The sequence below is a fragment of the Salmo salar genome, chromosome ssa29 (genome assembly GCF_905237065.1).
Source record: "Salmo salar chromosome ssa29, Ssal_v3.1, whole genome shotgun sequence".
In the NCBI taxonomy this organism is placed as follows: Eukaryota; Metazoa; Chordata; class Actinopteri; order Salmoniformes; family Salmonidae; genus Salmo; species Salmo salar.
The window spans coordinates 31177159-31191115 of NC_059470.1; the positions used below are offsets into that span (position 1 = coordinate 31177159).

At 40.4% G+C, this 13957-nt stretch overlaps 1 pseudogene; it reads right to left on the minus strand.

The window, feature by feature from the left end:
- LOC106590588 (zinc finger C2HC domain-containing protein 1A-like) overlaps positions 1 to 12839 on the minus strand; it is a 56320-nt pseudogene extending 43481 nt beyond the window's left edge.
- Between the last annotated feature and the right edge of the window lie 1118 nt (positions 12840 to 13957).

A 13957-nucleotide genomic window follows, 5' to 3' on the forward strand; every position in this document is an offset into this window, starting at 1 on the left:
TGGCTACCTCAGTTAGCTGTCAGGCACCGTGGCTAGCTTTGATTTGATTTATTAGGATCCCCATTAGCCAACACCAATGGTGACAGCTATTCTTACTGGGGTCCGACACATAACAAAAAAGACATTACAGACAAAATACTTTACAATACATACATTTAAAAACATTAACAGTGTGTTTGCATCTATCAGCTCCACATACATGTCAGTACATACACACACAAGTAGGTCACATGTCAGTACATACACACAAGAAGTAGGTCACATGGGGTAGAGGCGTTGTGCCGTGAGGTGTTGCTTTATTTGTTTTTTGAAACCAGGTTTGCTGTTCACTTGCGCTATATAAGATGGAAGGGAGTTCAATGCACTCATGGCTCTGTATAATACCATACGTTTCCTTGAATTTGTCTGGTGGGGTAAGTGTGTGTGTCAGTTGACTATGCAGACAATTTGGAATTCACAACACATGAATGTTTCTTATAAAAACAAGACATTACGCAGCCATTCTTTCCTCAACTCTCAGCCAAGAGAGACTGGTATGCATAGTATTAATATTATCTCTCTAATTACAATGAAGAGCAAGACGTGCCGCTCTGTTCTGGTCCAGCTGCAGCTTAACCAGGTCTTTCCTTGCAGCACAAGAATGGACCATGATCAAGATAAGATACAACTAGAGCCTGCAGGACTTGCTTTGTGGAGTGAGGTGTCAAAAAAGCAGAGCCCCATCTATACAACCATTGAATCTACACTGAACAAAAATTTAAAAAATGCAACATGTAAAGTGTTGGTCCCATGTTTCATGAGCTAAAATATCCCAGAAATTTGCCATATGCACAAAAAGCTTATTTCTCTCAAATTGTGTGCACTAATTTGTTTACATCCCTGTTAGTGAGCATTTCTCCATTGCCAAGATAATCCATCCACCTGACAGGTGTGGCATATCAAGAAGCTGATTAAACAGCAGGATCATTTTAGGTTCTAAATTTGAGTAAATAAATCAGACACTATAGAAGCTTAACCAAGTTTAATTCTTCCCAAAGGGTCGATACAGCTGTAATTCAGACAAAACACATTTCACACAAGCACTGATATTTAACCCTTCCGCCTAGGCTGAGTCTTCTCCTCCACAACTGAAAAGCCAATGCATCTCTGTTGCTAGACAGAACAATTTTCCCTCCTCATGATGCCATCTATTTTGTGAAGTGCACCAGTCCCTCCTGCAGCAAAGCACCCCCACAACATGATGCTGCCACCCCCGTGCTTCACAGTTGGGATGGTGTTCTTCAGCTTGCAAGCCTCCCCCTTTTTCCTCCAAACATAACGATGGTCATTATGGCCAAACAGTTCTATTTTTGTTTCATCAGACAAGAGGACATTTCTCCAAAAAGTACGATCTTTGTCCCCGTGTGCAGTTGCAAACCGTAGTCTTGCTTTTTTATGACGGTTTTGGAGCAGTGGCTTCTTCCTTGTTGAGCGGCCTTTCAGGTTATGTTGATATAGGACTCGTTTTACTGTGAATATTGATACTTTTGTACCTGTTTCCTCCAGCATCTTCACAAGGTCCTTTGCCGTTGTTCTGGGATTGATTTGCACTTTTCGCACCAAAGTACGTTCATCTCTAGGAGACAGAACACGTCTCCTTCCATGTAATCTAAGATCTTCACAACCTAATACATATACAAATTTTCATTCCCCCCATGGCTATATAAACCACACTCTAGGATTCATTCCCCCCCATGGCTATATAAACCACACTCTAGGTTTAATTTGGGTTATAATGATTGTTACGGATCCCTTTGGCCCTGCAGTCTAGGGGGGATGGAGACGAGACCCGTAACATAACTCATGAAAATTATAATAGTGAAAAAGAAACAGAACAAATAACCACAGACAACTTAAATTTACCGTCAAACACTATTGGTTTATTTCTAAAACACACGGTAATGGGGGTGTGAGAAAAGAGGCTGACCTGGACCCAAGGAAAGAAACAATCCAAAAACACCCTTAAGATAGGCTAGTCTATTCCAATAACAGCTAACTAACCAAAAATACAGTGGGTGGTCTGCCCAGTTCTAACTAGGGTATTTAGACAATTACCTACGGGTAGTGTATGCCCATGGGCGACTTGTCTTGGTATCCCCTTTTCCCACAAACAAACAATCATGCACCACAAAACAATACTCACAGGTACCGGACAAATGTGACATGTAATGGGCAACACAAACGAGCGATCTGCATACAAAGAGAGAGAGAGCGAGATAGCAAGAGCTTGAGACAGAGATTTAACACAGAGAGATCGAGCTTACAGAGAGAGATTGACTGGGGTTTTAAACCAAGGGAAAGGGATGTGATAGGGTAATGAAAAAGGAGCAGGTGTCTTCTGATTGGGGAATGATGATTGCCACCTGTGAGGAGAAGGAGAGAAAAGAAATACACATACAGGATACACACTACCTGTATCCGTAACAATGATTTACAAAATAATTGCATATTATGTAATTGTTGATTCGATTCTTTTTCAGCCTATCCGCTTGTTACATGAGTGAGTGAAAGGGGGCCTAGCTGTAAGATATTGTGCTACAAACAAACATACTTCTATTTCTAGAGGTTTTTTGACCATTCAGGGATCTACTATCAAAGTCATGAAATCATAAAAAAATGAATGTCTACACTAAAGAAAATACTTGTTGACAAGTTACACGCAGGGGAAAAAAAAAAAAAAAAAATTCGCTATTTTATGAGAAATCGCATAAAAATTGATTTTAAACAGCGTTTGACATGCTTCGAAGTACGGTAATGGAATATTTTGAATTTTTTTGTCACGATATGCGCCGGCGCGTCACCCTTCGGATAGTGTCTTGAACGCAAGAACAGAACGCAGCTATTTGGATATATGTGGTTAGATAAAGGAGAGTCTTGTCTTTAAAATATGTTTGAAAAATTGAAGTTTTGGGATTTTTGAGGGGTTTGTAATTTGCACCACGCCCTATCATTGGATATTGGCGAGGCGTTCCGCTAGCGGAACATCTAGATGTAAGAGGTTAAAGGGGTATAATGGATGTTCAGGACCAGTTTATTACTGGCCACCCATTCCAAAACAGACTGCAACTCTTTGTTAAAACCTGTTTAGGATAGGGGGCAGTATTTTCACAGCCGGATGAAAAAAATGTACCCGATTTAAACTGGTTACTACTCTTGCCCAGAATATGCATATTATTAGTAGATTTGGATAGAACACTCTGAAGTATCTAAAACTGTTTGAATGGTGTCTGTGAGTACAACAGAACTCATATGGCAGGCAAAAACCTGAGAAAATTCCAAGCAGGAAGTGGACTGTCTGAGAATTGTAGTTCTTCTTTTGATTCTCTATCGGAACTACAGTATCTGTGGGGTTACGTTGCACTTTCTAAGGCTTCCATTGGCTGCCTTCAGAAAGCGGATTGAGCCTTCTCCTGTCTCTGGGCAGAGTATAGTAGCTCAGTTTCTCAGTGGTCTGACTGAGGACAAAGGGATTGGATATGAGCATTCACGCGAGCACGCTGTTTTTTCTTTTCCTCCTTGAATGAATACACTATTGTCCGGTTGGAATATTATCGCTATTTTACGAGAAAAATACCATAAAAATTTATTTTAAACAGCGTTTGACATGCTTCTAAGTACGGTAATGGAACATTTTGACTTTTTTTGTCTCGAAATGCGCTCGCGCGTTACCCTTTGGATAGTGACCTGAACGCACGAACAAAACGGAGGTATTTGGACATAACTATGAATTATTTGGAACAAAAACAACATTTCTTGTGGAAGTAGCAGTCCTGGGAGTGCATTCTGATGAAGCTCAGCAAAGGTAATACAATTTTCCTAATACTAATTCTGAGTTTAGTTTGCCCCGAACTTGGCAGGTGTCAAAATAGCTAGCTGTGATGGCTGAGCTATGTACTCAGAATATTGAAAAATGTGCTTTCGCCGAAAAGCTATTTTAAAATCTGACATAGCGATTGCATAAAGGAGTTCTGTATCTATAATTCTTTAAATTATTTATGTATTTTGTCAACGTTTATGATGAGTAATTTTGTAAATTCACTGGAAGTTTTTGGTGGGAATACATGTTCTGAACATCCCACGCCAATGTAAAAAGCTGTTTTGGATATAAATATGAACTTGATTGAACAAAACAAACATGTATTGTATAACATAATGTCCTGGAAGTGTCATCTGATGAAGATCATCAAAGGTTAGTGCTTCATTTAGCTGTGTTTTGGGTTTTTGTGACATATATGCTTGCTTGGAAAATGGCTGTGTGATTATTTTTGTCTATGTACTCTCCTAACATAATCTAATGTTTTGCTTTCGCTGTAAAGCCTTTTTGAAATCGGACAATGTGGTTACATCAAGGACAAGTGTATCTATAAAATGGTGTAAAATAGTCGTATGTTTGAGAAATTTGAAATGATTGGATTTGAGGTGTTTGTATTTCGCGCCACGCTGTTCCATTGGATATTGGCTAGACATTCCGCTAGGGGAACGCCTAGATGCAACAGGTTATTAAGGGTTTCAGTGACTTCATTAGGTGTGGTTGCTGATGTGTATATGGTTAAGTCATCAGCATACATGGACACATGCTTTGTTTGTTTATTGCCAGTGGTAGGTCATTGGTAAAAATAGAAAAGAGTAGATGGGCTTTGACATTAGAGAAGCTTCAATTAAAATAAAACACTCAGTTCTATTAGAAAGATAGCTCTGAATCCACGATTCTGAACAACCAGTTATGGTCAATAATATCAAAGGCTCACTGAAATCTAACAGTACAGCTCCCACAATCTCCTTATCAATTTCTTTCAACCAATCATCAGTAATATGTGTTAACGCAGTACATGTTGAGTGCCCTTCTCTATAAGCATGCTGAAAGTCTGTGTTAATTTGTTTACAGAGAAATAGCATTCTATTTGGTCAAACACACGCAAGCTGATAGGTCTGCTGTTAGAAACAGTAAAGGTCGCTTTACCACTATTGGGTAGCGGAATTACTTTGGCTTCCCTCCAGGCCTGAGGACAAAGACTTTCCTCTAGGCTCAGATACAAGTTATGACAGATAGGAGTGGATATAGAGTCAGCTACCATCCTCAGTAGCTTTCCATCTAAGTTGTCAATGCCAGGAGGTTTGTCAATATTGATCAATAATAATTTTTCCAAGTCTCCCACACTAACTTTACAAAATTCAACTTTCAATGCTTTTCTTTCATTATTTGTTTTTCTTTTATGCATGAATACAATGGCTCACTGTTCACCTTTCCTGCCTAAGTTTGCCCACAATTAAATAATCATCAAAATAATTGGCCACATCAAATGGTTTTGTGATGAATAAACAATCTGATTCAATGAAAGATGGAGTTGAACTTGTCTTTCTGCCCATACTTTCATTTAAAATTCTTCATATCATTGATCTTGGCTTCATAATACAGTTTATCCTTCTTTTAGTTATTTTCTTTGTTTAGTCACATCATTTCTCAATTTGCAGAAAGTCAGATGTGCAGCCAGACTTATTAGCCACTCCTTTTGCCCCATCTCTTTCAACCATACAGTTTTTCAATTCCTCATCAATCCATGGAGCCTTAACAGTTCTAACAGTCAGTTTACATTTTAGTCATTTAGCAGACGCTCTTATCCAGAGCGACTTACAGTAGTGAATGCATACATTTCATAAAATTTCATACATTTTTTCCCCCTGTGCTGGCCCCCCGTGGGAATCGAACCCACAACCCTGGCGTTGCAAACACCATGCTCTACCAACTGAGCTACAGGGAAGGTTTCTTAACAGGTGCACGTTTATCAATAATTGTGGAAGAAGCAATTTCATAAATTCATCAAGTGCAGCGTCTGGATGCTCCTCATTAATCACATCAGACCAACAAATCTTTGTAACATCATCCACATAAGAGTCACAGCAAACTCTTTTGTATGATCTTTTATATACTATTTTAGGCCCAGCTGTTGGAACTTTGGCTTTCCTGGATATAGTCACTATATGTGATCACTGCATGTGTACAGATACAGCTTTAGAACAAAGTTCTACAGCATTAGTAAAAATGTGATCAATACCTGTGGATGATCTTGTTCCTGTAGTGTTTGTAAACACCCTGGTAGGTTGATTAATAACCTGAACCAGATTACTGGCAATGGTTACAGTGAGAAGTTTCCTCTTGAGTGGACTGTCAATATTCAGGTCCCCAAGAAAGTAGACCTCTCTGTTTACATCACATACATTAGCAAGCATATTAGATACTGACTGTTATCAAAAAAAGAGCAAACAAAGCAAGAGAAAAACATACATTCCATTAATCAGTGTGTGTGTGTGTGTGTGTGTGTGTGTGAGCGCTGCGGGGTCAATGCTACGAACCCATGGGCTCTCTCAGCCCTTCCAAACTTTTGGGAGGGATGGTGGACAATGAGCCTGTCATATTGGATGTAAGCATAGTCCCCACGGGCTCTGGCAGCTTTCTTGGCTGGGATAAGTTCTTTCCTCTTCTGGCGCTCAGCTTCAGGATAGTCCTTATTGAGGAAGATATATGTTCCTCTCAAGTTCTTGGCTCTTTCCAGAACAGCTACCTTGTCCTTGAACCTCAGGAACTTGACCACTATCGGCCTGGGCCTGTCATCTGGGCCAGTGGTGGGTTTTCCAGTCCTGTGGGCCCGCTCCACCTTAATCATCCCGTGGTCCCGCTTCAGTTTCTCTGAGATCATTTCTCTCACTTTGTCCTCAGACTCCACCCAGGTCTCCTATAGAGATGCTGCAATTCTTGTTAGTTTAAAAGATCCTTCACCTGTGACAGAGACACCACTGTCCTCAATGGTAACGTTACTCCCGCTGGCTTTGGTCTTTGTCATGGTAACAACGGAGGTTACGCTGTTACTCCTCGCAGTTCCAGACAGGGCAGGTCGCAAGGAAGATTGAAAATAACAACAAACAGCAGGAATCTAGACAGCCACAATCCGCGGTCCCAGCCACAATGGCTAACCGCATCGCGGGCTGCGTTCAAGCCCTCAAGAAAACCAAGCTAGCTAGGTAGCAGCTAGGTTACCTGCTACGACAAACTGCTCCTCAGACCCGGCCTTGGTGGGCAGGATCACTGGACAGATAATAACAGTCCCAGCAACTGATGCCAATCACATCGCAGGATTCAAACTCAAAAAAAGGTAGCTAGCTAGTAACTCAACTCAATAGACTTCAAAATTTCCCAAAACAACAAACCTTCTTTCACTGTTCAACAGTAAGTGACGAGCGCCAAACTCAGGCAGCGTGGCAAACTCAGGCAGAAGCAGTGGATAATAGTCTAGGCATCTAGCTACTCCTTGTCAATTGGACTGCCGTCTACACAACAAGCAATAGTCTGACTAGTTGAGCTAAAGACAAATCTGGGACCAAGCTAGTTTAGCTAAAGAACAGATCTGGGACAGGGCTAGGAGCCAAGCTCTGCTCTGGAAGGCCCAAGCACATACAGCTTTAGACCAGAATTACATTTCCAGTTTCCGAAATAGATTGGTTTGAAAAAGTTAATTTCAAACATAGGGAGATAATTTAGCGGTGGATTAGTGCATGCAGTTGTCAGACGACAGTCTTGAATTGGTCATATGATATTCTGAGATCATAGGATTTTCCAACACGATAGATACTTTGTCTCCCTCTCATGGTTATGATCTCTTCCATATGTAGTGCAGGCCTGTAGGTTCATGTATTGAATTGGCATCAAGGCACTGTTAATGCCCAGGGTACCAATGTCAGGCTACAGGCCAGCACTACCGATGTCAGGCTACTGTTTCTAATTATGCTTCTGACACTAATTATGCTTCTGCAGTGCCCAAAGGGCTAGGCCAATACACGTTTGAATACTCTAGCTAATACACACAGCAATGATGTCTTTCAAAACCACACATAAAAAAGACTATTCAACTTACTTTCACAGCCCCAGTGGTAGAAGTTGACTGAAATACATAAGTGGTTTAAGGTATATAACAAATCTGGAAACAGAAATTATGATACACTAAATGACCAAAAGTATGTGAACACCTGCTCGTCGAACAAAACCATGGGCATTAATATGGAGTTGGTCTCCCCTTTGCTGCGGGGACTCAGCCACAAGAGTATTAATTAAGTTGTGCACTGATGTTGGGCGATTAGGCCTGGCTCAATTCATCCCAAAGGTGTTCGATGCGGTTGAGGTCAGGGATCTGTGCAGGACAGTCAAGATCTTCCACACCGATCTCAACAAATCACTTCTGTATGGACCTCGCTTTGTGCACATAGGCATTGTCATGCTGAAACAGGAAAGGGCCTTCCCCAAACTGTTGCCACAAAGTTGGAAGCACCGTATCGTCTAGAACATCATTGTATGCTGTAGTGTTAAGATTTCCCTTCACTGGAACTAAGGGGCCTGAACCATGAAAAACAGCCCCAGATCATTATTCCTCCTCCACCAAAATTTGCAGTTGGCACTATGCATTCAGGCAGATAGCGTTCTCCTGGCATCCGCCAAACCCAGATTCTTCCGTCGGACTGCCAGATGGTAAAGCGTGATTCATCATTCCAGAGAACGTATTTCCACTGCTCCAGAGTCCAATGGCAGCAAGCTTTACACCACTCCAGTCGACGTTTGGCATTGCGCATGGTGATCTTAGTCTTGTGTGCGGCTGCTCGGCCATGGAAACCCATTTCATGAAGCTCCCGACGAACAGTTATTACATTTACATTTTAGTCATTTAGCAGACGCTCTTATCCAGAGCGACTTACATTGCATACATTTCATTCATTTAAATATATATATATTGAATTGTGCAGACGTTGCTTCCAGAGGCAGTTTGGAACTCGGTAGTGAGTGTTGCAACCGAGGACAGACGATTTTTACCTGCTACGCGCTTTAGTACTCTGCGGTCCCGTTCCGTGAGCTCGTGTGGCCAACCGCTTAAGCGGCTGAGCCGTTGTTACTCCTAGAAGTTTCCACTTCACAATAACAGCACTTACAGTTGCCTGGGGCATCTCTAGCAGGGCAGACATTTGACAAACTGACTTGTTGGAAAGGTGGCATCCTATGACGGTGCCACGTTCAGTAAGGCCACTATACTGCCAATGTCTGTCTATGGAGATTGCATGGCTGTGTGTTCGATTTTATACACCTGTCAGCAACAGGTGTGGCTGAAATAGCCAAATCCACTAATTTGAATGGGTGTCCACATACTTTTAAATATATAGTGTAGGTCACATTTAGCTAACAAATGTAGGCTTATTTTACAATATATGATAGCATGATTAACTACATAAAATAGTTGACTATATAGGGGAAATACATGGAAATCTTCTGTTTGATACCATTCCACCAATTCCGCTCCGGCCATTACCACGAGCCCATCCTCCCAAATTAAAGGTGCCACCAACCTCCTCTGGTAGAAGTGCTCAAAAAGTGACTTTTTGGACCTCACTGCCAAAATACATAAAGGTTCAAAGATAATATAGGTGCTCAAAGTTGACCTATTTAGCATACCCACCATACAATGAGACATCCATGTCTTCATCATTGGAAAAATGTTATGGTTGTGACTGACAACATATTAAAGCTTAACTATTTTAAAATGTTGTTTAATAAAAAAAATTACTTTTTTAACCTATTAAACATCAATTATCTAAAAACCTGTAAACTCCGATTTTTTTCTTTCTCGATTTTATACACCTGTCAGCAATGGGTGTGGCTGAAATAACAGAATCCACTAATTTGAAGGGGTGTCCACATACTTTTGCATATATAGTGTCGTTCACATTTAGCTAATAAATGTGGGCTTGTATTACAGTAGAGTGGGTCTTTGTCTTCATTCAATTCATCACTAGGTCCCTTCCACAGCAGTCTGCTGCAAGCTTTGGCATGGTTATTGGAGCTGTTCTCCTATTATGAACCGTGTGCTGTTGTCTTGTCTCACCTTTGGTTTGACGGGTTTGAAAATGTCGATCTCTGTTCCCTCAGCTCTCTGCTTGCCATAGTCAAACACCTTCCTCGTCTTAGCTGGTGCTTGCTGACAAATGGGGGGGGGGTATGTTTCTTCGACAGGGGGACAAGGAAAGGGGCAGGGAGGTTTAAACCTCAATACACGCATGCAACTGCTATAGTGTGTGTGTGTATGTACTTGTTTTCCTATCTTATCAGGGCCCCAGTGTACAAACAAATTCACCTGAATATCTTGACAACGTAGGAAAACAACAACTTTTTTGAAAAGTCAGGACTTATTTTAAATGTCCCGAATTTGTTCAAATGCTATTTTAAGCTCAAGGGTTAAGTTGAGGGTTTTGTGTTAAGGTAATGGTTAGGTGTAGGGAAAATACAATTTAATGGTCAAATGTTTTTACTCCCCAAAAAGTCTGAAATTTCACAAAAATAGAGCTGCTTGTGTGTGTACGTTGAAACAGTACATAATATCCCTGATTAATCTGTGGAGGGAGTCACACCTGATTAATCTGTGGAGGGAGTCACACCTGATTAATCTGTGAAGGGAGTCACACCTGATTAATCTGTGGAGGGAGTCACACCTGATTAATCTGTGGAGGGAGTCACACCTCAACTCAGCGATACAGCAACAGAATGACTAGCAGCTGCTGCCTCGGTCCTCCATCTGATGACAACTGCTGTGGAAACTGGCAACAAAACACAGATAGTGGTCATTATTTCATCACCGACTCCATATTTTTAGCTGCTGTAAACATGGATACTTAACCTCACCAGTGTTTGGTAAGGGGGGGGGGGGTGTATACCAGCTGTGGCTCATCAGAGAAAGCAACATGAATCTGTACACAAATCTGTGTGTTTGTCTTCCCAGGAATGTAGTGTAGAAGGTCCTTCCATAGATCTTACAAGGGATCAGCTCTCCATTGGAGTGTAGAGCCTCCTCCACATCTGTACGGGAAGGAATGGAAGGGGTGTTTCGTCTTCTTTATATCGCAATGTCATTTGTCGGTTTATGTGAAATGTATTTTATCTAATTCTATTATAAATTCTCAGTCTGCAACATCACAAGCTGAATGTACTCAAGTAACAAACACTATAAAATAGCATAAATACCTGCATAAAATAGTTGACTATATAGGGGAAATCTATGGAAATCTTCTGTTTGATGTATTTGATACCATTCCACCTATTCCGCTCCAGCCATTACCACGAGCCCATCCTCCCAAATTAAAGGTGCCACCAACCTCCTCTGGTAGAAGTGCTCAAAAAGTGACTTTTTGGACCTCAATGTCAAAATAGATAAAGGTTCTCAAAGATAATATAGGTGCTCAAAGTTGACCTATTTTGCATACCCACCATACAATGAGACATCCATGTCTTCATCATTGGAAAAAAAATTACGGTTGAGATTGAAAACATATTAAAGCTTAACTATTTAAAAATGTTGTTTAATAAAAATGGACATTTTTAACCTATTAAACGTCAATTATCTAAACCTGTAAACTCCGATTTTTTTTCTTTCTCCATATTTGCCTAGCCTATGTTGTAGCTTAGACCCCATTTGATATCATCTGAGGTTTTTGTGCTGTGCCTGCCATCGGTAGAGACACAATGAAGGTAGAAGTTAGGGATTCATTTGGTTTGGGATTCATTTGGTTTACAATTTTATTTTCATGACAGTACAGAATTGGGCAGATCATGATTGAGCGTACATTCCAACACAGTAGGTGGCAGCATGCACTTAAAAGATTGTTTGCGGACCGCTATGACACCATAGAAGAAGAGATTCGACGGTGGGTGGATCGGCGGCCATCTTTGTGGTAGTAATTAGAAGTAAACATTTCAGTTCAATTTAAATTTCAGGTACCAGCTAAACTGCAGTGGTTTGAAGGGATAGGTCAATTTTATGAAATCTATTTCAATGATTAAAATGACACCTACCCTGTATTCAAGAGCTTGTTGTGTTTCAACCGATGGCAGGCACAACACACACCTTAGATGAGGGTCTAAACTACAACATACACTTATGAGAAGAAAAAAAAACAGTTTTGAGAATTGAGGTTAAAGTCATACATTTTAAGCTTTTTTTAAAAGAAATTATAAAATAGTTTGGCAACCCCGTTTGTAAGCTTTTAAAGTATATCAAACTAAACCGTTTATCTTTTCCTGTGATGATGACATGGACGTCTGAAAAATAGTTCAACATTGAGCACCTTTATACATGTAGGTTATACCAGGCCCATTTTTAGGCTCTTATTTTGGTTGTGAGATGGAAAAACCTTTTATCTTGGCCAGGTCGCAGTTGTAAATGAGAACTTGTTCTCAACTGGCCTACCTAGTTAATTAAATAAATAAAAACCTACCGGTAGATGTTGGCTTGAAGGTTAGCATGCCATTCTAAGCATACATTACGTCCTTTGCTCAAGCGCTGTAGTGTACATGTAAAGGCTATCAAATAGCTTCTGAGTTACCAAATAGCAATCAACTATTCAAATCAATGCCTTCATTACGAACAACCAGTGTTATCATAACACCCTAGCTAGTCATAGACTAATCCGCCGTTTTGGCTAGACACAGCAAAGAAAGTTGTCGGTAAAGAGAATTCCCGAAAAACAACACAAAAAAACTATATTAAACAGTCAAATCTATAGCTGGTTATGTCCTTAATGTATGAATTAGTAGCGTTAAACGTCTTACCCTTAAAGCCCACCATCTCGCTTGTCTGTGTCGGTTGATGCTGTTGCAGCCATTGAGGTAGGTAACAACAGACTTTGGCTTTCCCAAACTCGGTCCTGCTTCTTGTCTGTGCCGGTCAGTATCAATTAAATGTCAATTCAATTTATGGCCTTTATTGACATGGGAACATATGTTTACATTGCCAAAGCAAGTGAAATTGATAATAAACATGTGAAATTAACAATTTAAAAAAAGAACAGTAAGAAAAAAAAGACTGACTGACTGACACACACACACACACACGATCTGTAGTTTTTCATTCCAAATAGTAGACCTATAGGATGTTTTTTATCTGATATTGAGTCGTGTTGGAACATCAATTATTAGGCTAAGAAATAAAAAGAATAACGTAATTTAATGACATTTATTAAAATACATATTGCATTAGTAGCCTAATTGAACAGGCGAGCCAGTGCACGAGCCGTGCCCAGCGCCCAAACGTCATGCCCACGTGCGCCAGAAGAGGTCCAGTTGCATCTGTAGATGCGACAGAAAACAAACGACCGCTTATGTCGCTGTGTGATTAACGGTGCAAAGCAGCTTGTTTGGAAGTCCTCAACACACACAGGGTAAGATTTTATAACGTGTCAAGTTTCGGTGTATGTAATCGGTTTAAATGGTGCTGCTTTCGCTGTGCCTCAAAGGCTGTCAAACTACAGATTGTAGAGAAGTATTTGTCAATACTAACCGATATTTTCTGGTGGTTTGATTTAGGCCGGTTGAAACTCGTCCCCTTGTTTTGCAAATGATACATCGCCACAAATGTGATTACAATGTTGCCATATAGCGGACGTTAATGCTATTACACCGTTGGAACATTAATTAGTACGGTTACATGCACACAATAATGTGATTGTAGATAATCAGATTAATAATAGTTCGATTAAAACGTGTACATACTTTGCACGAACGATTTCCATAATAATCCTGTTTACATGGACACATCTGAAATCAGGCTACATAATGGCTCTATAAAATGTAGAACATCGCCAATCAAAATAAACGCTCTTTCTACAACAGCGAACATGTTCGGACATTAAAGTTTATATGTGAAAACTACTTCTAAAAGACGCATACATTCAGTTGTTCAGAACACAACTCACTCGCGCTAAAGAGGGAGGCTCGCTCGGCTGGTGCTAGCACATCCGCAGATTGAATGCAACACTGGAACGCCGATTAAGGTGTTTACATGTTCTAATAGTTACAAAGATTACTCAGAAAACCAGGTGTTTTAATCGGCGATAT